Source organism: Danio aesculapii, chromosome 14 (genome assembly GCF_903798145.1).
Source record: "Danio aesculapii chromosome 14, fDanAes4.1, whole genome shotgun sequence".
NCBI classification, from domain to species: domain Eukaryota; kingdom Metazoa; phylum Chordata; class Actinopteri; order Cypriniformes; family Danionidae; genus Danio; species Danio aesculapii.
Genome location: NC_079448.1, coordinates 22359208 through 22381212, shown reverse-complemented (window position 1 = coordinate 22381212; position 22005 = coordinate 22359208). Strand labels below are relative to the sequence as shown.

The 22005-nt window shown below is 34.2% G+C and overlaps 1 protein-coding gene across 1 annotated transcript in view; it reads right to left on the bottom strand.

Moving 5' to 3' along the window:
- The window catches only part of aff2 (AF4/FMR2 family, member 2), a 410790-nt gene that overhangs the window by 167103 nt on the left and 221682 nt on the right, over positions 1–22005 (bottom strand). The gene's annotated exons all lie outside the window — the stretch shown is intronic.

The following is a 22005-nucleotide window of genomic DNA, read 5'->3' as shown; positions in this document are numbered from 1 at the left end:
TATCACTTTAAACTATTAAAAATGCGCAGGCTGATAGGTCACCTAATCTGCTAATGCGTCATTAACTACATGGCGCAGGAGATTGGTTGCTGCCACCTCGGCAGCCAATGAGCTTGCTCATCAGTTTAAATGCTCCACATTGTTTTACTCTGTTAAACTGCAGCACATTTTCGGAGACCCTCCTCCACCCCAGTTCCACCTGCATTAGATCTGCTACATGGGTTACATATATTATGTTTGCAGCAGCAGCATGTTATATTCTCAGACGGCATATCTGTGTAAATACTGTGTATATACAAATACTGTATCAACATTGCCATATAAATATTCATTCCCATACTAAGTCCCGAGAGTGTGAAAATGATTTGTCAACATCATCTATCAATCTATGGGACTCTTACCTTTCAAAATAAACAGTGATGTACAGCAATGAATGGGTGTGTGTCTTACTATTACATATTAATACATATTAATCAGGGTTTTCTGTACAACTTACACAAACTTAGCAAATACAGTCTTTATAAGCTTCCCACTGAAAAAAATAACTAGCTACAATGGCTGCTTAAGGGGTTGTAGCTTTAGACTGATGTATAGTTTGTCAAGATTACTCGTGTTCTTTTTGATATAATCAAGTCTCAAATACTGAAATGTTAAAAAAACAGCACCCCAGTGCATCCACATCCTGACACTGGCTAATTATTTTGTGTTTGTGTTGTATACACAGTATATATCGATTTAGATGGGAGGAAATGAAGAGAGACTTTTATGTTATATATATTTATGGGAGGGCAGCATAAGTGCTAAAGTGCTAAACTAAAGTGTCCAAAAACTGAAAATGATTGAATGATTGCGTTAATGAATAAACGGATGAATGAATTTAAATAAATAAATAAATAAACTAAAGATTTCAAAAAAGAAAAGAAAATAATTTAATGATTGGATTAATGAATGATAGGATGGATTAATTTAAATAAATAAATAAATAAATACAAAAATAAATAAATAAATAAACTATCATTTGTCAATTAAATGATTTGTCAACATCATTTATCAATCTACTTATTAAATAATGACACACAGACATAAATGAGCCAAAATAAAGGAATGCATAACATTAATAAATGACTATAGAGTATATTTATATATCGATTTAGACGGGAGAAAATAAAAAGAGACGTTTATGTTTTATATGTTAAAGGGAGGGCAGCATAAGTGCTAAAGTGCTAAACTAAAGTGTCCAAAGCAGCCCCAATGCCAAAAAATACAATATTTATCCTCTACCAAAATGGGAATGCTCCGGTTCAGTCTGATACAGAACAGGCGAAGTGTGAATGTGTCCAAAATGAGCTCCCTCAGAAGTGATCATCACATTTCTACCTGTCTTCTTTTTTGAGAACAGCTCTCCAAGTACAGGCCGATCTCTAGATTTTGGAAACGAGCTAAACGCTTCTTGCCAGAGTTGGAATCCGCAAACGCACATCCCTCCAGACACCTTTGAAGATTGATTAGTTGTGAGATGACATCATAATCGAGTGTCTCAGAAGAGGACGGTCTTGGATAATGGAGGCCCTCGCTTTTCACACCAGCGCTTCTCAAACACGGGCTGGGAATTGGATAATCACCGGCTTGCATCTGAGCATCATAAGGCATGGAAATGTCAGCGAGTAAAGCATCTAACCACAATGATTCACCGACACTTAACAGACAGAAGATGAGAATACTAATTAAGGGCTAGCGAGGCCCCTGTTGACTAATAGCCTGCAATTGGCACAACATAAGAGACCAAAAGGATGATTATAATTGCTAATTCATTGCACAGTAAATCATAGATGTCCCCTAGAATTAACTAGTTCATCTTCTCAAGTTCTTCTTTTTTCTCCCAGTAATGAAAAAATATGAATACAGAACCGACAGGGAAAGCTTTAAGCACTCTTTGTGATTCTATAGCACTCTTTGTGATTCTCTGTTGAATAGAGAGGTTTACATATTCATATCCAGACAATCATTTGAAAAAAACATCTACAGTATTTAAGATTCTGCCTCTTAGACTTTGGGCAGAAACACCACAATCTGGCCGCTAAACACACACACATGCACGAAAGCATGCATGTACACACAAAAAGAAAGAGAGAGAATTAATAAATAATTATATACTGTATATTTTACATTTAATCATTTTATTCATGTGACATACAAATCTTTAGATGTCTGTGCCACTAAACTGAGGAAACAAATACTGAAATCAGTTTTTTCTTAATAATTTGAAATACATTTTCGCAAGATTTTTTTATGAGTAAAATTCTAAATATTTATTTAATATTTTTATTTAAATATTATATATACACGTACACTGGGTGTTGGGTTGCAGCTAGAAGGGCACCTGCTGCATAAAACATATGCTGGATAAGTTAGCGGTTAATTCGGCTGTGGCAACCCCTGATTAAAAAAGCCAAAAAGAAAGTGAATGATGCCAACTGACCCAGCGCAAGGCTCAAACCAGCAACCTTCTTGCTGTGAGCCAACAGCGATACCCACTGCGTCACCCATTTTATGTTTAACTAACAAATGTCAATCACATTAAGTTTATTATTTTAATTATGTTAAATGTATGTAATCTAATGGATGGTTTTATATCAGAATACATCAATCTTATTTGTTTGGACTATTTTTTTTTTATACATCATTACATTGAGTGTGCACTATTTTTTAATAGTCTGACATCAATTACTCTCTGCCTATCTTATGGGGCTGTTAAATGCTTGATACAGTTATAAATGATACATAGAAGTTTATAAGTACAGTGCTCAGCATTTATGAGTACACCTCTCACAAATCTCTCATTTAAAATGATATTTTCTATAGGATGCTTTACAATATTAAATTTGTGCATATTCATTAGTTAAGTCAGAATTGACGCAAAATCTAGAGCTTATCTAACAAAATAACTTACAATAATGGTTCAAAAAGTAGCCTAAAATATAAAATAACATTAAAAAAATAGCAAAAATCAATAGAAACAAAAAAATATATACAATTTAGTTGAAATGTTGTAATTTGTAATTTTTTTGCAATATTTTGCACAAATTTAATTGTATATATTTTTTATTCCTAAAGATATCAGTGACTAAAATACTATTTACTAAATATATCTGTTTAATAAATCTGTTTTGTTTAAATGTACCTATATATATTACCCATATTCACTGAGAAATTGATAGAAATATTCATTTTTAAAATGGGGTGTACTCAGTTATGCTGAGCACTGCAAATCTCTTGTCAGTTATTACAATAAATGTATTCTGAGCAGCACACACTATTATAATGCTTTGTGAAGAATCACGTTGACACTGAAAATTGCCACAAAAAGAGCAAATTTCGTTTTTTATTAAACAATTACAAATACAACTAAATCAAAACATTTTAACGTGTTCTTTCATTGAATTATGAACTGTATTATGAGTAAATTATGACCTCTATTATGAGTATATTTCAGGACTATCACTTAGGTCTTCAGGAGACCGAGAGTGATATTATTCCCCTCTCACTGTCAGTCTGTATAGTGACATCACCTCACTACAGGCATTGCATGAGGTGAACTCACACTGTAAAGGTCAGCAGCCTGAGGGGGGAAACTCATTCACACGTGAGCGCCAAACCACAACGTGCTGCTTAATTCTGACTGCAGCGTCACTGAGACAGTTAACCCAGACAGATCAATACATCTCTCACAATACACACTGAAGCATCACCTCTTTTCTCAGTGTCTGAAATGGTTCATACTAGGATCGGGTTTCTCTATTTGGTCAGGTGGCGCTCTCTGTTGTGATTGGTTGACCAGCTGGACAGAACTGGAATTTCTCGGAGTGAACTAAGCAACCCAGGCTCATTCTGATTACCCTTATATACATTCATGGAGTTTGGTAAATACGTCCGAGTTTTTTTTTTTTTTTTTTCAGTTTTTGTATTTGCGAATGCACTAGAGGCAGCTGTGTACAGAAATCTCAAATTTCTCTCGCGAGTGCCATTCATGCCTGCTGTTCTCTTATATGTCCACCAGAGGCCATTGTCGACTGACTGACTTACTGACCAATTGACTGATCCCCACACCTTCCCCCTTCCCTAAACCCAACCAATGGTGTTTTAAAAAGCACAGATTGATCCACACTTTTCCTAAACCCAACTGCAGAGCTTTAAAAAGCAATCCAGAAAAAGAAAAGCCCCTGCGGCAGCCTGATTTGTACCATGCTTTCAGATTTTACCACATTCTCACCCTGTTATTAAATTGTTTATTTTGTTTTTTAGCTTTTGTCTTACCTGCTTTCTGGAACTGTTCTTTACCGAACTCAAACCACATTGTTGCGGTCAACTTCCCTCTGCGTTTCAAGTCTGCCGACATACGTGTTGAGCTACTGGACGAACTGGTAACAGTGGAAAAGTCGTCCTCATGGAGATAAGCGGTCAGTTGATAAGCGTGAGAAGGAACGGCATCATATCGCCCCGTATCATTCATTTTAAAGATGAAATGCAGCCATACGTAGCTCTGGCTACATAAATCTCCAGAAACATATATAGGCTACTTTTTCAGAATTAGCCTATGTTGAAACAAACCCTTAAAAGGAATATAAAAAGGAAATGAACTTTAATAGTTATAACACAAATTGAGGTAACACTTTACTCGATGCCACTTGAAGTCATGATTGTGAATGAGATTTTATGCTTGCTTATAACAACTGTCATTAAATGTCATTTGCTCAGTTATGACATTTGACTCAACTTGACATAAACAAATACATCACAACCTGTTTCTGTCTTTGTCATTACAACTTGACATTACTAAGCCAACAAAACTTGTCATAAATCTGCAGGGGTGGATTTAGGGATTTTTGGGCCCTAAGAAAACCCAGCCATGGGACCCAAAAGTTCTAAAATGCACCTTTTATTTTTTATTTTTATTTTTGCAGTTTTTTTTTTCTTATGTCATTTGATTTCCTTTTCTACATTTTATTCATTTATTCATTTGCTTTTCGGCTTAATCCCTTTATTAATCAGGGGTCACCACAGCGGAATGAACCTCCAACTTATCCAGCATATGTTCTACGTAGCGGATGCCCTTCCAACTGCAATCCATCACTGGGAAACACCCATACATTCTCATTCACTCACATACGCAACGGACAATTTAGCTTACCCAATTCACCTGTACTGTATGTCTTTGGACTTGTGGAGGAAACCTGAGCACCCGGAGGAAACCCAAAAGAACACTGGCAGAACACGCAAACTCCACACAGAAATGCCAACTGACACAGCCAAGGCTCAAACCAGCAACCTTGCTGTGAGGCGAAAGTGCTACCCACTGCGCCACAGCATCGCCCTACATTTTATCGTAATGCAAAATAATAATAATAACATGTAAAGGACCTTGTAAAACTTTTGAAATTATTATTTTTTTCTTAAAATGAATTCACAACTAAACATAATAAATGAACTATTTCATTTTTAAAACTAAATCTTCACTGATTTGACTGCTGGCCTGGTCCGTGATTATAGGTGGGAGACACATTTGTGCAAATGTAATAATTACATTGAAATAAAAATGTGTGCACAATATGATAGAAAACAATGTTACTTATAATTTATAGGCATCATTTATACTTCAAGGTATTTATTTGGGGGCCCTAAGTGGCCGCTTACTTTGCTTATTGGTAAAATCCGCCCCTGTAAATCTGTCATAAACATGATAGTCATTGTAAATGTCATGAATTTTATAACAGCGTCATTTATATATTACACTATATTATTATATTACTAAAATTGTATATATATATATATATATATATATATATATATATATATATATATATATATATATATATATATATATATATATATATATACACACACACATAATGTACATAATGTACATTATACATTTATATATTATTGTTTTTTTACCTAAGCTACAGTATTACAAGCTAAAATTAAATCATTAGTCATTAAAATGTCATTGAATATTAATGACACAGTTAAAAAAAAAATTGATGACACTTTTAATGAGACATTTTAATGACAAATATATGTTGTTCCACTCAAAATGTGATCAGCAAAATATTCATAGCACAATTATAATGCCTCATTACAATCATCATTGTCATGTTTATTTGACAAATTTTAAGTTATGTTGTCTCTGTAATGTCAAGTTGTCATAACAAACAATGTCAACTTTGCATTAAAATGACACAACTGAGCAAATGACACTTAATACTAGGTGTCATAAGCATACAATCTCATACACATGATTATAAACATTTCATGACAGTCTTATGAACACCTCTTCAAGTAAAGTGTTACCCAGTAGAACATGTTTCCATGCTTTCATGCCCAACATCCCTGAAGATGCCACCCTGAGCAGTGGAGTCGGTCAGGCCATTGTAAACACAGCTCACAGACATAAACTTCCTGTTTGCTCAGGGCCAGCACATAATATCCTGTTCCCATAGAAACCGAATGTTGGAGCTCAGCTGCTCTAATCAGATGTTGCTCTGCCATTGTCCTGCTTTGCTCCAATATTACGAGTGTGGCGGAGAGAGCCCATTCCTCTGACACGCCAGTTCATTTCTCCGTTACCTGTGGTGAACCCCATTTCGGTTCCAGTCGTGACACTAAAAGGTGCTTTGCGGTGCGCTCTGAATGCAAACCTCACTCTTATTGCCTCTGGCCTGACAGAAAATGTCAGTGATATGAAGGAGGACTCGTTCCCGCTGCTAAATTGTTTATGCCAGGAAAAAAGTCTCTTATTTTTGTTCAAGAGCAGCTGAATGTTACACTCCCTCTTACCTAAATTCCTCAAAAACAGAGCAATTTGGAAAACGTTACAGCAAATTTAATGGGCGTGAGCAAGAGCTTGGACATTAAAAGTGTCGTTGAGAGCTTTTGGGGAGGGCAAATTGCTTTTATAATCATGTAATGCGTATATTTAGAGGCCCACAGAGAAGCAGAGAGAGTCACCAGTGTACTTCATATCACTCCATGATTTGCAGGGAAATGGCGGGAAAAAGGGACCGTCCAGCTGAGATCTTATTTCCACGTTTCAGCAGGGAAGCTCTCAGTACTTGGGGATACAATGAGATTGAATGGGTTTTCAAATGATTTCCACGCGACAGGCAATATCCCATCGTGAATCAAAAAGGCTTCTCGGGTTAAGATTATTGTGAAGTCAAATATTGCAATGCCACAAAGCCAAAAGAAAAGTCTGGAATATTTGAAATATCAAACAGTTTTTTTTACTACTTTGTATATCTTTGTAGATCTACTGTATGAGTATTATCATGCAGACAGTTTTTTCAAGAAAAAGTATAGATAAAATGTCTAAATAAAATGTCAAAATATGGGTGAAATGACATCCCATCAGCAATCACAGAACATATAAGAGATCTAGCAGATATATTTACGAACAATAAAAAAACATACTCATTATAACCTGTAATTATCTTTGTATGTATGTATGTATGTATGTATACATACAATACTGTATGTGTGAGTAGATGTAACTAACTAACTAACTAACTTCTTCTAACTAACTTAGGGGCCTTCTGAGCCTACCAGTAGGTGCAGAAGGCCCCTACTGGCCCATATCTATCAGCTGATAACCACGATAACGCCCATTTAATCGAGTTATAACATTCAAAGCTGATGAACTAACTAACTAACTAACTGACTGACTGACTGACTGACTGATTGACTGACTAACCAACCAACCAACCAAGCAACCAACCAACCAACCAACCAACCACTGTAACTAACCAACCAACCAAACCAAACCAAATCAACCAACCAACAACTGTAACCAACTACTGTAACTAACCAACCAACCAAACCAGATCAAACCAACCAACCAACCAACCAACCAACCAACCAACCAACCAACCAATTACTGTACCTAACTAACTACTGGTAGGCTCAGAAGGCTGTTATCATCCATCCACATGGTTAATCAACTATAGATCACATGTAGCTGCGGTCGGAAAAAATATTATTTATGAAATTTCCTACTAAGTGTATTTTATTAGCATCTACACCTCCCCCAACTCCAAGCCCAACCATCACAGTAATGTAAAAACAGATCTGGATCTGCAGTCTTCTCTATAAGTATAGCTGATTAACCATGTGGATGGATGATAACAGCCGTCTGAGCCTACCAGTAGGTGCAGAAGGCCCCTACTGGCCCATATCTATCAGCTGATAACCACCGATAACGCCCATTTAATCGAGTTATAACATTCAAAGCTGATGAACTAACTAACTAACTAACTGACTGACTGACTGACTGACTGACTGACTGACTGATTGACTGACTAACCAACCAACCAACCAACCAACCACTGTAACTAACCAACCAACCAAACCAAACCAAATCAACCAACCAACAACTGTAACCAACTACTGTAACTAACCAACCAACCAAACCAGATCAAACCAACCAACCAACCAACCAACCAACCAACCAACCAACCAACCAACCAACCAATTACTGTAGCTAACTAACTAACTAACTAACTAAATAACTAACTAAATAACTAACTAACTAACTAACTAACTAACTAACTAACTAACTAACTAACTAACTAACGGACATCAAGCAATCAATCAAATAGGATACTGTTTATTCTATAGAGTATTTGACTACTTGACTAAATAAATGAATATATAATTAGTTATTTTCAGCTTGGCTTTATACAAATGTAACAGAAGAGTAATATTCACAGTATACGTATACACAGTATGAGTCAAATTCTCTGTAAAATGTAGCAACTGACAATTTTAATTACTAAACATGGTTAATTTGAAGTTTTCCATCTGAAACCTGAGGAGGATAAATGTTAAATCTGTGTATGAAAGAACAAGATGTTTGGCATGAATAAATTCAAATGTGAAAATTGGATGCAGCCTCGTCTCTTTCAAATCCATGTTTTAAAGCGACACTCGCACATACGGAACAAAGAAAAGTGTGAAGAAAACGAGTGATCTAGTTGGTATTGCCAGCTTTAATCACAGTGAATCACTTCAGTCTCGTTTTTTTTTTTTTTTTTTTTTTTTTTTCAGGACAAATTTAGCATGATGTCTTCCTGTCTTCTTCTTACAGGAAAAAAAAGAACTTTTTAATTGGCAGATACAAAGATCACTGGAAGTGTCACAAATTTCTGCGAATTTCTTTTTTTGGCTCGACTGTAGAGACCGGAGGAGGTGTCAGTCACATCGTTCTGCACGACTGCCGAATCTTTTCAGCAAGAGAGCAGAACCTATTCCTTTGAATTATCGGAGGATCCGCAGGAATAACGCGGTGGAAATTACTGGGTCAGGAGCGTGTTTTTACTCTGAAATAGCTGTTCAGAGAGCGTCTGTGCATCAGCAACAGATAAGATGTATTAGTCTGTTTCTTAAAGGAAAACGAAGAGGGAAAAAAAAGTCTGGTATTGATGTGGGGAACTGCTTCGAAGCACTCAAATAGCGTTTAAGATGTGGAAGAGTGGCTCTGGGAGTAAACACGCAGATTTGAAAAGCGAAATGAGAAAGGCTGAAAGACAGACCGAGTCCGTATAAGCGGCTGACAGTGGATTGAGGAATAAACAAGGAAAGGCGGATGATGGATGACAAGAAAAAGGCACACAGAGCTGACGGTGACGGTATGCATGAATATACTCATATCTAGATATGGATGAGTGGGCAGATGAGATGTGAGAAGTTAAGATCTCCCCGTCACAAGATCTCCCAGAAACAAGTCAATTTTGGGTGCGTGTCTATGCAGGATAGCACAGATCGGCCAAAATGGAGATGTGCCAAATGAAAAAGCAATGGCCGGTGTCCAATGCACAAATCCAAAAAGAGCATAGGGAAGCCAGGAAGAGAGATCCCAAAACAAGCAGAATGGAAGATTAAAGCCATAACAATCATGAGAAGCTGACCTTGAGCACCCAAAAGTTGCCTTATGAGAAATGTAAACTTTGATATCATGATGATTGGTGCAATTGTTTTTATCAGAAAGTGTGTGATCACTATTGTTGCTATTAATGGTTATTGAGTGGTTGAGAATCGTTAGTTAGAATGAGAAGCAGAGTTATTTAATTTATTAAAATTCCCATGCCATCAAGCAAAAGCAATCCTACTGTCTTTTTTAATATACAGCCATACTGTAAAAGGTGTAACCATAGTGACTACAGCCATGAAAAAAATAAATACATATTATTATTATATATACAGTTGAAGTCAGAATTATTAGCCTCCCTTTGATTTTTTTTCTTTAAATAATTCCCAAATTATGTTTAACAGAGCAAATAAATTTCCACAGTATGTCTGATAATATTTTTCTTCTGGAGAAAGTGTTATTTGTTTTATTTTGGCTAGGAGCAGTTTTTAATTTTTTAAAAAACATTTTTAGGTCAAAATTATTAGGCATTTAAGCAATATTGTTTTTTGATAGTCTACAGAACAAACCACTGTTATACAATAACCTGTCTAATTAACCTAACTTGACTAATTAACCTAGTTAAGCCTTTAAACGTCAATTTAAGCTGGATAGAAGTATCTTGAAAAATATCTAATAAAATATTATTTACTGTCATCATGGCAAAGATGAAATAAATCAGTTATTAGAAATGAGTTATTAAAACTGTTGTGTTTAGAAATGTTTTGAAAAAAAATCTTCTCTCCATTAAACAGAAATTGAGGAAAAAAAATCAACAGAGGGGCTTATAATTCAGGGGGGCTAATAATTCTGACTTCAACTGCATATAAGAAAATTTTATATGCAAAAAGTGTTGTTAATTAGCATTTTTCTCAGACTCCTATGTTTATGTTAAGTTATTTCATTTTAAAGAACCAGGAGCCTGATAAAATGCACATTTTTGAAGATTCCACACAGCCTTTAGAGGATTTTGCATAAATCTATTATCATCTTGGAATTATAAGGTTCTATCTGCATTCTAAATGGTTTTGAGATATTGAGCTTCAAAGTTTTTGCATTTTATATAGCAAACAATATGTGTGTAACAGTTCTCTTTCACACATAAACATGACAGAGGCCCTAGATGTATTCTAAATGTAAATTATCAAAATTCTGCAAGTTTGGGTAAAACAAACAGGGTAAATGCAGATAGAACCTTTTAATTCTGAAAAGTGATTTTTCTGCTTGGAATTATAAGGTTCTTTCTGGTAGATCATTAATTGAAGCATTACTTTTCAAGAAATACAAACTGTCTGCTTATTAATTTATTTAAAATATTAAAAGTGGTGTTGTAACAATATGTTGGTGTTTAAGAAAGTTACTTATTTTTTTGTTTTCCATAACATTTATTTAATGTTTTAGGATGAATATTTTTTTCTTGTTCAAATTAAGCGGCTGTGCTAAATATTTTGTCCAGTGCAGATGTTAATTTTATGTAATACAGTAAATAGGGTAATATTTATTTAATTATATGCTTTATATGATTGATTGAATTATATTTATTGAATTGTATGGCCCATGAATTAAATTTGCCCGTCAAGACTTTAAAAGAAAACAGACAAAGAGCAAATGAGTTTAATAAACACTGAAAAGTGTTTCACTGACTATATATACACAAATAAAAAGATTTCACGTTTAATATATTACATTTTGTTTAAATAACTGTTTCTTTTTTTAAAAATTAACATTTCATCTTAATGTCAAAAAAAGCTTCTAAATCATCACATTTACACACATCATTACACACATCCAGTTTCAGGTTACTTCTCAATTTTGTGTAGTGCGACATTATTTAGTCGACTCTGATTTTGTGTTTCTTTCTGGTCTTTCATGCTGTGAATGGAACAGTGATAAAGAAATGATAAAGAAAGCTGATCTCGATTGGTCCTCGTGTGTGCATTTGAAATGCTGATTGGCTCACAGAAAGAACCTTATAGAGCCAAGCTAGAGTTCGACATTGTAAATGAACTGTTTTTGTTTTTGAAATAAAAAGTCTTAAAATGTAAACAACTTTAAACAAAACATCACATAATGCAAATACAGTTGAAGTCAGAATTGTTAGCCCCCTGAATTATTAGCCTCCCTGTTTTGTTTTTTTTTTCCCCCAATTTCTGTTTAACGGAGAGAAGATTATTTTCAACACGTTTCTAAACATAATAATTTTAATAACTCATTTCTAATAACTGATTTTAAAAATATATAGCAAAAAGGGGCTAATAATGTTGACCTTAAAATGGTTATTAAAAAATTAAAAACTGTTTTATTCTATCGGAAATAAAACAAATAAGACTTTCTCCAGAAGAAACAATATTAGACATACTGTGAAACTCTTCTTGTTCTGTTAAACATCATTTAGGAAAGATAAAAAAATAATAATAATAAAAAATAAATAAAAATCAAAGGGGGGCTAATAATTCTGACTTCAACTGTAAGTTGTCATTTAAGAAGAATATGTGAATAACTCAATTTTGACAAAACCGTCAGATAGAACCTTATAATTCTAAGGTGAAGATATATTATAAACATTATAAAATGAATATGAAGGCAACTTCTATTGCATCAACAAAATATAAAATAAGACAAAATTATAAACAAAAAAACATTGTTTAATATAACAGTTCAAGTTTAATCAAATAAATCAGTAATAAATTATTTTATAAAACAATCTATGTAGCTAAAAAGCTAACGTAAAACAATGATGTTAAAACAATATGTGATTTTTATAAAAACAATATTGAGCAAACAAAAACTCATCAAACAAAAAATCCTAACGAAGCAGTTTATTTTTGTATAAACCAATCCATGTTGAACTAAACAAAACAAACCATGTTTCCATGCATGCAGAACAAACTAAAAACAAATAAATAATTATATAAACAATAAACAATCCATGTTTTTAATAAAATAATCTTTGCTGATCTTTGTTTTAACTCAGACACTCAATGGCATTATACAAACAAAACATTTTTTTTTTAATTAATCAATTCAATCTTGTATAAAGCACAAACATTTTAACTGAAAACTGAGCATTAAATCACGATTCACGATTTATAATCACAAACACATTCACCTCTATGAAACAGTACAGAGAACCACATTCTTCAGCTCCTGCACGAATACAGAAAAAAAGTGACTGCAAGGGACTGTCAGGCTGGAAAAAAAAAAATTAAAATACATAAAACACAAAGGCGGTAAAATCACGGGGAGGATTTGTTTGCCACGCAAATGGAGATGTGCGTCTCTGGAAGGCTGTCAGCCAGTCTTTGATCTGTCATGTGTAATGGAGTCTTTGAGCTGAGAAGACAGACAAGCGAGAGAGACAAAGAAAGCAGGTTCACGCTCTCTGGCTTCTCAACCCGTCCCATCATACATGATTTAGTGTGACCAGACCAAATGTAGTTGTTAAGGAGGCACCTTCACATGGGTTTGGGCCACAAGGGGCAGCCGCTGGATGTGTTGACAAAACCAGTTCTGCACTTGGATAATGTAATGCAATCTCTTTCAAGTTTTTTCAAGGGCTCCCACTGCTAGAAGACACAGCCTCGAGAAGCCCATTCAATATTCAAGACGTCTCTCGAAAGCGTCTGCCTTTTGTAGACACCTTAACATCTGCTATTCTGCTCTGCTCTTGTATATGCACTGTATTAAAGAGAACGGTACAAGGTGTGACATTCAATAGCATTCCAAGTTTGAGTGATTGAATATAAAGATTCATCTTTCAGATCAAAATTCTTTGACATGCGCTTGGCAGATGCCGAAGTGACTAGGAGTACTAGGAGATGCGGATTTCGGTTTTGTTGACTGATAAAGTCAGTTGTGGATTCAAGGTGGGATGGTGGGGTGAATTGATGCTCTTTTAAGCTATTAGTTGTTTTTAAAAAGCATAAAAATGCATTTCTTAGTTTGAATACAATGCTTATATAATGACAATTTTTTTAAAGTTATTAAAAGAAAAGTTTTTTAAGTTATTAAAAAAAAATAATCAGAGCAATGTCCCTGCCTAAAATAAAAAAAAGCAGAACATGCTTTATTAAATGAATAAATGAAGTCAATTTAAGACCTTTTAAAGACCATCAAGAATGACATTTCAGACGTATATAGGACTAAACGCTAGGAATTTTTTAAAATGGCCCAGCAGCAGCAAAATAAAAACAAATAAATAAATAAATAAATAAATAAATAAATAAATAAATAAATAAATAAATAAAATTACTTGTCACATCAAAAAACTAATTCATACTAGTTAATTCTTAGCCACATATTTTAAACAATGTGGCAAAATAAATAGATTAGTTATATACAGTATTGTCATGGTCACCAGCAATCCAACCTGTGCAGACTGCTAACGTACTACAAATCTGCTGGTAAATGGACTACAAGTCATGCAACACACACATACACACCTGCTCCAAGACCCCATTGATTACACTTCCACAGCTGATGGTGCTCATTATACAGACATATATATATACACGGCTCACCCTGACACTCTCATAGTCTTGTTATACTATTTGTGAACATTGTGATGAGTTTTCCCTGCCGTGTTTTTGACCCTCACCTTGTTGGTTTGTTTATGTTGCCTGCTGCCTGCCTGTACTGACCATCTGCCTGTTTATAAACACGACTCTGGATTGCTCCTGATTGTGATCGTAGCTTGCCTGACTGTTATCTGTTCAATAAACCCTGTGCTTGAATCGACACCTCTGTTGTCAGCATCCCATTTCACATTACATATACGTGCACTTTTTTTTTATATTAAAAAATAATAATAATAATTTAAAAGTTAATAAAATAGATGTATGCACAACTGACCTATAATATTAGTTATATATACAGTTTTGCTAAACGTTTTATTGAGATGTATTGGTGGTAATTAGATTTGGTTTGATGGGGCAGGGTTACATAAACAAAGAAATGTGAAGTCCTGTTAAAAAATAATTTAAGAACAACAAGACAATATTTCAGTGAATTTAAGACTTTTTAAGGCCTAAAAATTTGTTTTTGGTATTTAAGACATTTTAAGAATTTTGAAGACCCTATGGGCACCCTGAGTCTTTAGTTATTTGTTAAATGAAATGATTAGTTAGTAATTAATTATGAAATAGTTCATTACATATTACAGATAATTACAGTGACTTGAAACTATGAACATGTTTCCCTTTATTCAATTTCCAGGTTATATAACAAACAAGTAAGTAATAAGTAAATAAACAGAAAAACTAAATTTTTATATATATATATATATATATATATATATATATATATATATATATATTTTTTTTTTTTTTTTTTTTTTTTTTTTTTATAAACCCATGCCTTACATCTAAGAAAAATCCATATTTTTAAAAACAATCCATGTTAATAACAATGACAGTCAATATATAAATATAAATCATGTGGAGTGTTATACAGGGCATGTTTTTATATTTTCAACATATTTAAATGCTTAAAACAGAAATAATTTAGACCTACAATAACTATACATCTTCTACTTTTACTTTCAATTTTCAAATTCCCATTTTTGTAATCTTTATTTAAAATTACTAGCTAATTAGAAATGTATTACAGCCTTTAATAATCTACATTTCAATTAATTGACACCAAGATAATGAAACTAAGCCACCTGCTGACCTTCTTGAAGCCTTGAACATGTTTGCCTGTACTCAAACGTGAAATGAACTGACACATCAATGACTACACATTTAAAAAACAAAACAACAACTAAAACAAAACAAAAGGAGTCCACTAGCTTTAGAAGACAAGGTGATACAGTATATCCTGCTGCTCCAATATATTCATAGTATTACATTTATTCAAGTATATGTTTTTCACAGCAGTTCCATTATCAGACAGTTAATTCAATGTAAAGACTTACTAATTGGCTATAAATATTTTTTCTTTGTCATCATTTCTTTCCCCTACTCACTGTCTGGCTAGAAGATGCATGTGTTTTCAATATCTCATCTACCGAAGGCTAGATTTCAAACATCTAACCATTTTCCACACATTTTTTGCAATTTCAGTCTGGTCGGAAGGGTAAGTCACCACCGATTCAAAGTAAATACACTTCTCACAGTTCTTTACCAGGACTTGAAGGATGTCGCTCCAATTTCACAAGTTTGTCTTCCGTTGAGCAACTGCCAAGTGAGCGAACCATGTCATAGCACGTCTGCTGAATGTGACTGACAGAAGGACATTTTCTCAATCATGTCAAGATCTCTTCTCAGATACAAGAAGAAAATCTTAATAAAAAATAAGCAGCGCTCGACTGCACCAAACACAATATCAGAATGATTCAGTGTTCGGAGCAGTTACTCTATGCATATTTTGCAATATTTCAAAGATGTTCTGGATGGATGGATTACATTCAACTAAAGTCCAATGGAAAATATGCATGTATGATTTCTGCAAAATGCCATTAGCTGGTTGATTCACCTAAAAATAAAACTCTTGTTAATAATTACTCACGCTCATGTCATTACAAACCAATCTTTGGAACACTTTCCATGTCACTTCAACTATAATCAAATGAAGCTCCAAGAACAATTTTGTGCATCAAAAAAACTGTGAAATGTCAGTTTACGTTGGGCTTTTACATACAATGCTTGCATACTACTGACTCTAATGGCAATACATCGTACTGCAAACAGCAAACGCGCAACCTGTCACACACTGTAAAAAATGCTGGGTTCACACAATTCTTTCATGTTGTCCGAACACAAATTTATTCAGTTAACGTAATTGTTATTACAAATTAAGGTGGATTGAACATAAAACAATTAAGTTGTCCCTCAAAAAACTTAAGAATTATGTTGTTTCAACTCATTTTCAATCAGTAGTTTGAACAAGCAACAAAAGTCAGTATTTTGAGTGCAGAAGAGAAGACAATGGAAAACAAAGGCGTATGATTACACTGAAGACAGATGGGATGTTTTGACAATGTTTTTAGTTCCTTTCCTTTGAACGTCTCAGGCCCATTGCTGTCAATGGAGGATGTGAGAGCTCTTGGATTTCATCTAAAACAACTTAATTTGTTTTCTGAAGATGAATGAAGGTCTCAGAGGACTGGAATGACATAGATTGAGTAATTCATAACAGAATTTAGATTTTTGAAAAATATATAATAATATTGAGTGTAAAAATAATAATAATAATATTGAGTGTAATAATAATATTGAGTGTAAAAAAAAGAAATTATATAAAATTTGATTAGATAAACAAGCATATATTGCAGATTTTATCTAAATAATTGTTACTTTACCCCCTTGAGTAATGTCATTATGGATGTTTTACATTTTAACTAATGTGTGTCAAATGAAGATCTCCAACAGAGTTCTAGAAACCCTTGCCACCACATAGTTTATTTCCAGAATGATGCATCATACTATGGTAGTTCAGCCATAAAGTACGCTGTTGTTTGGGAAACACCTCTGGTCTGTGATATGGGTTCTAATAGCAGCGTTCACACATATTCATGTGAACCGCACAAAGAGAGCAAATACACCAGAGTTAGCTTTCATTAAATAAATAATAATATAAACAAGTAAATAAAAACACATTTAGAGACCTCATTTGAATAAGGAAATCACAGCTAATAGCTAATAAACAGCCATATCACACTGTTACGAGTGTGTTTTATCAATTATAACAACAACTTATGTTTGTAAATAAAAAATAAAAACAAAAGGAATGTCTTTTGTGTGAGAGGAACATATTCTCTTCTGCTTCCAATTCACATCCAAAGCCGACTATATAGAGTTAAGCAAAAGCAAAATACTTTCAAAAAACTTTCATGCACATACAGCAGGTGGAAATAAGCATTTGAACATGTCATGTTTTTTGTTCCTGGGAATACTATTTTAAACCAGATTTTGGTAAAAGCCCAAACAATACAATAAGTTGTGTGTAATAACAATGAAATGACACAAGGAGAAAGAGTACTGAACCACTGAAACTTATTTAATACTTTATATAAAAGGCTTTTTTAGTGATGGCAGATTAATGTGTCACGCCTCTCATATCTAGAATGAAGTCACATGAATTGCTCAGGTGTGAGTTTCAACAGAGTGTAAAAATCTTGAGGGTTCTGTGGGTTTCTTCTATCAAATCTGACCTTTCAAGTCAGGTGATTGGCTGGGCCATTCCACTGCTTCATTTTCTTTCTCTGAAAGCATTTGAGAGTTTCCTTGGCTGTGTTTAACATCATTGTCTTGCTGAAATGTCCACTTTGATTTCATCTTCACCATCCTAATAATGTAGATGTTGGACTAAAGCAGTTAATAATAATTTACAATGAGGAAGGGCAGAGGGTTGCTGAAGAACTACTGAGAGATTTTAGCTGCTGTCTGGGCTTTCACTGCATTTCTACATCTCCCTTTTCTTCACGTGTTCAATACTCATTCCCTGCATCATTTTATTTTATTATGCATAACTTAATTTGTAAAATAATTAGATTAGCTTTCTTTGCACATATGGATTTCTTTGGTTGTTACCACAGAAGCCGACAGAACCTTTAGTAACTTGTTTAGTGTGATGTGTTTAATACTTATTTTCCCCACTGTACATTGCACACATATTATTTACTATAGGTAGGGCCAGACAGAATCTGCGGACGTTTTTTGCTATTTCTGCAGCGAATTGTGTTAAAAATCTGCGGATTTCTGCGGAATTATTTTGGGAGTATCATAACTAAAACCTTAATATGTGAAATAAAAAATAATATCTTTTTAACTTTTATTTAATGTTTAAAATGCAAATCCAATTAGATTCACTTTATTTGGTAAACAAACAAAGCAAGTCTCTCATTTAATGTATATAATACATCTACTAAAAGACCAAAAATATTACTGTACAAACTGCATTGTACATAAATCAGATGAACATTTTCATATTAGTCAATAATATTACTGTAATTAATTTAAAAACTGAATAAATATAGATTTACACACATTTACACAAGTAAATAAACAGAATTAATGATGGGCTAAAAATCTGCGGAAAATCTGCGGAATTCTGTGCGCGCAGATTCAGTGTGGGCCTTACTATAGGTAAAAGTTACTTTCTGAAGTTTAACACTCAGGGTTAACACAATATTTCTGCTAGTCTTATCAAGCACCACTATTAAATGTTGAAAAACTAATCCTTGATGAAAAAGGATTATTCAGATGAAAGCTACAGTATTTCTGAGCAAAGAAAGCTGAAACACTGGCATTAGATTGTTTCTGTGTGTTCTCTTTGCTTAAGAAAGCTTTCAGAGCACATCCATAACCTTGCAGATCTGTTGCTCTGGGCTGTTTTGTGGTCTTTGTGTGAACTCTGAGTGGCATTTTGAATACATATATGTGTGTGTGCGTTGTTCACTTCAGCAGGCCTGACTGGGTTCTGTGTGTTGGGAAGTTGCCGGTGCGGCGGCAGTCGGGATGTTAACGTGTGTTGACAGATTGGCATCCTCCCACTGAGCGTCGTACAATCCCCTGCCACCAGTGCTTAGCCTGACACTCGCCATGAGGCTAAACATCAGCTCCAAGACCCCGGGAAGGCTTGTCTACACAGCAGCCGGCCTCAGGGACCAGGCTCTCCGCCGTGACCCCTGGGACCTGTCACCATAACGCTGCAGCGGCTGCGACAGGTTAGCAGATTACATACTATCTGAGTGTTTCGCACACTGGGATGATAACGATAGTGCACTATTTGATGAATCATCTCAGAAGAGCTGCTATCAAGATGAACTCGCTGCTGTTAAGTTTGACACAATTCAATTACACCAAACATCACATTGGGGATGATATGAAAATATAGAGAGTAAAAATAAAACTACTGCTCTGTAGAGTGAATCCTGATTGGGATAAATATATTTAGATTAAGGCATGCTTCCTTAGGGCTTTGCACACATATATCAAAACTAGTGTTGTAGAAAATTCAGATTTTAACTGATTCTACAATTAGAACAACAAAATGAAAAAGAAATGATTAAATGAGTTCTGCTTAAATATATATAAAAAAATTTGCCAAAATGTTTCAGAAATACCTATAAAATAATAAAAAAAATTATAAGTAGAAAATAATAGAAAATAAAAAATAGAAATAAGTAAAAATTGTATAAATAAATAAATAAAATGAAAAATAAATAAATACAAAATTAAATAAATAAATAAAATGAAAAATAAGTAAAAAATTTGATAAGTAAAAATAAATAAATAACTAAATAAAAATTATAAAATAAGTAAATTTTTTTATAAATAAATTAAATTAAATTAAATAAAGTTAATAAATAAATAAAATGAAAAATAAATAAGTAAAAAAATTATTAAAATAATAAATAAACGGAAAAATAAATAAGTTAAAAAAAAATTATAAAATTATAAAATAAATAAGTGAAAAATTAAATAAATAAATAAAATGAAAAATAAATAAGTACAAATTAAATAAGTTCATGAAATGAAATATAAAAAGTAGGTAGTGCTGTCGCCTCACAGCAAGAAGGTCGTTGGTTCGAGCCTTGGCTGGGTCAGTTGGTGTATCTGTGTGGAGTCTGCATGTTCTCCCAGCGTTTGCGTGGGTTTCCACAGTCCAAAGACATGCGGTACAGGTGAATTGGGTAGGCTAAATTGTCCGCAGTGTATGAGTGTGTGTGTGGATGTTTCCCAGAGATGGGTTGCAGCTGGAAGGGCATCTGCGTAAAAACATGCTAGAAAAGTTGGCGGTTCATTCCGCTGTGGCGACCCTGCATTAATAAAGGAACTAAGCCGAAAAGAAAATGAATGAATGAATGATTATTTTGCTGAAACAACAACAGCAGCAATAACCCCAACAAGAATAATAAAAAAAAATGTTAAATAATTTTAAATATTTATTTTTTGGGTGTAAATATAAAATAAGTCCACAATATGTTCTTGATTTTAAAATAATTAATTATCTACAATAATTTTACAACAATCATATTTTTAGCAACAACAACAATCACTGTTATCATTGTTTACTACTACTACTGCTGCTGCTGCTACTGATGTTGTTGTTGTTGTTGTTTTTGTTGTTGTTGTTGTTTATTATAAATGTAATATTTCTATAAATGCTAAATTCGTGATGTAAGTTCTGGTTGATTAAATTTTAAATTTTAAAACACCATCGGAATGTTAATAAAGGACAAGATGTAACAGTGTAAACGAATTTCCCTCTGAACAGTGTTCAATCCTCCTCCAGACGGCTGGAGTCTCTCGGACTGCTGGCCCACCTTTCCCACTGCTGTCGCCTCTCAGTGGAACAAAGACGCCTAATTACCATGCAGATCACAACATCCCTCAGATGCTTGCCGAGGCAGCAGGAGGAAGGAGGAGGAGGAGGACTGGATAAAAACAGATCCCTAGGACACTCTCCAAATACACGACCACCCAGGCATAAAGCAGACCTGGTCCAGAATGTCACTGGAGAGGGAGCAGCGTAATCCCACCGTGACTGAGATTATTAATCTGAGCCCGCAAATCATCCAGCCTACTGCCCTTGATGCCCACAGCAAACACCACTCTCCTCCTGTGGAAATTAATAAGCTGGAGGCCTGGCTCTAACAAATGAGAGAGGCAGAGACCGTAGGAGGGAGGGAAGGAAGGAAGGAAGGAAGAGAAAATAAGGGAAGCGAATGAGAGGAATTAAAACTCATCATCTTCACTAAATCTACCTTTGTTAGCTGACAAAGGGCCTGGAATAAATCATTTTTGGCTTGTGGGTGGAGTGATGAAATGCAGCAGGTCAAATGGGCTAACAGATTAGCCTTTAGCAAAGTCAACTTTGAACAAACTAGTCTGTTAGTCTGACATGTTGTCCTTATTACTTTCTGCTTTCTATCATATTACTCATGATACAATGTAGCTTTCCTGGTAGCTAAGTACTTTTTCCAGCAAGCTTGACAACAACTAGTAAACCTGTAATGGTCTGAAGAAGCACAGCTGCTTACTAGATCACATTCTACAAAAGTACACACACTGGCCACTTTATTAGGTACACCTGTCCAACTG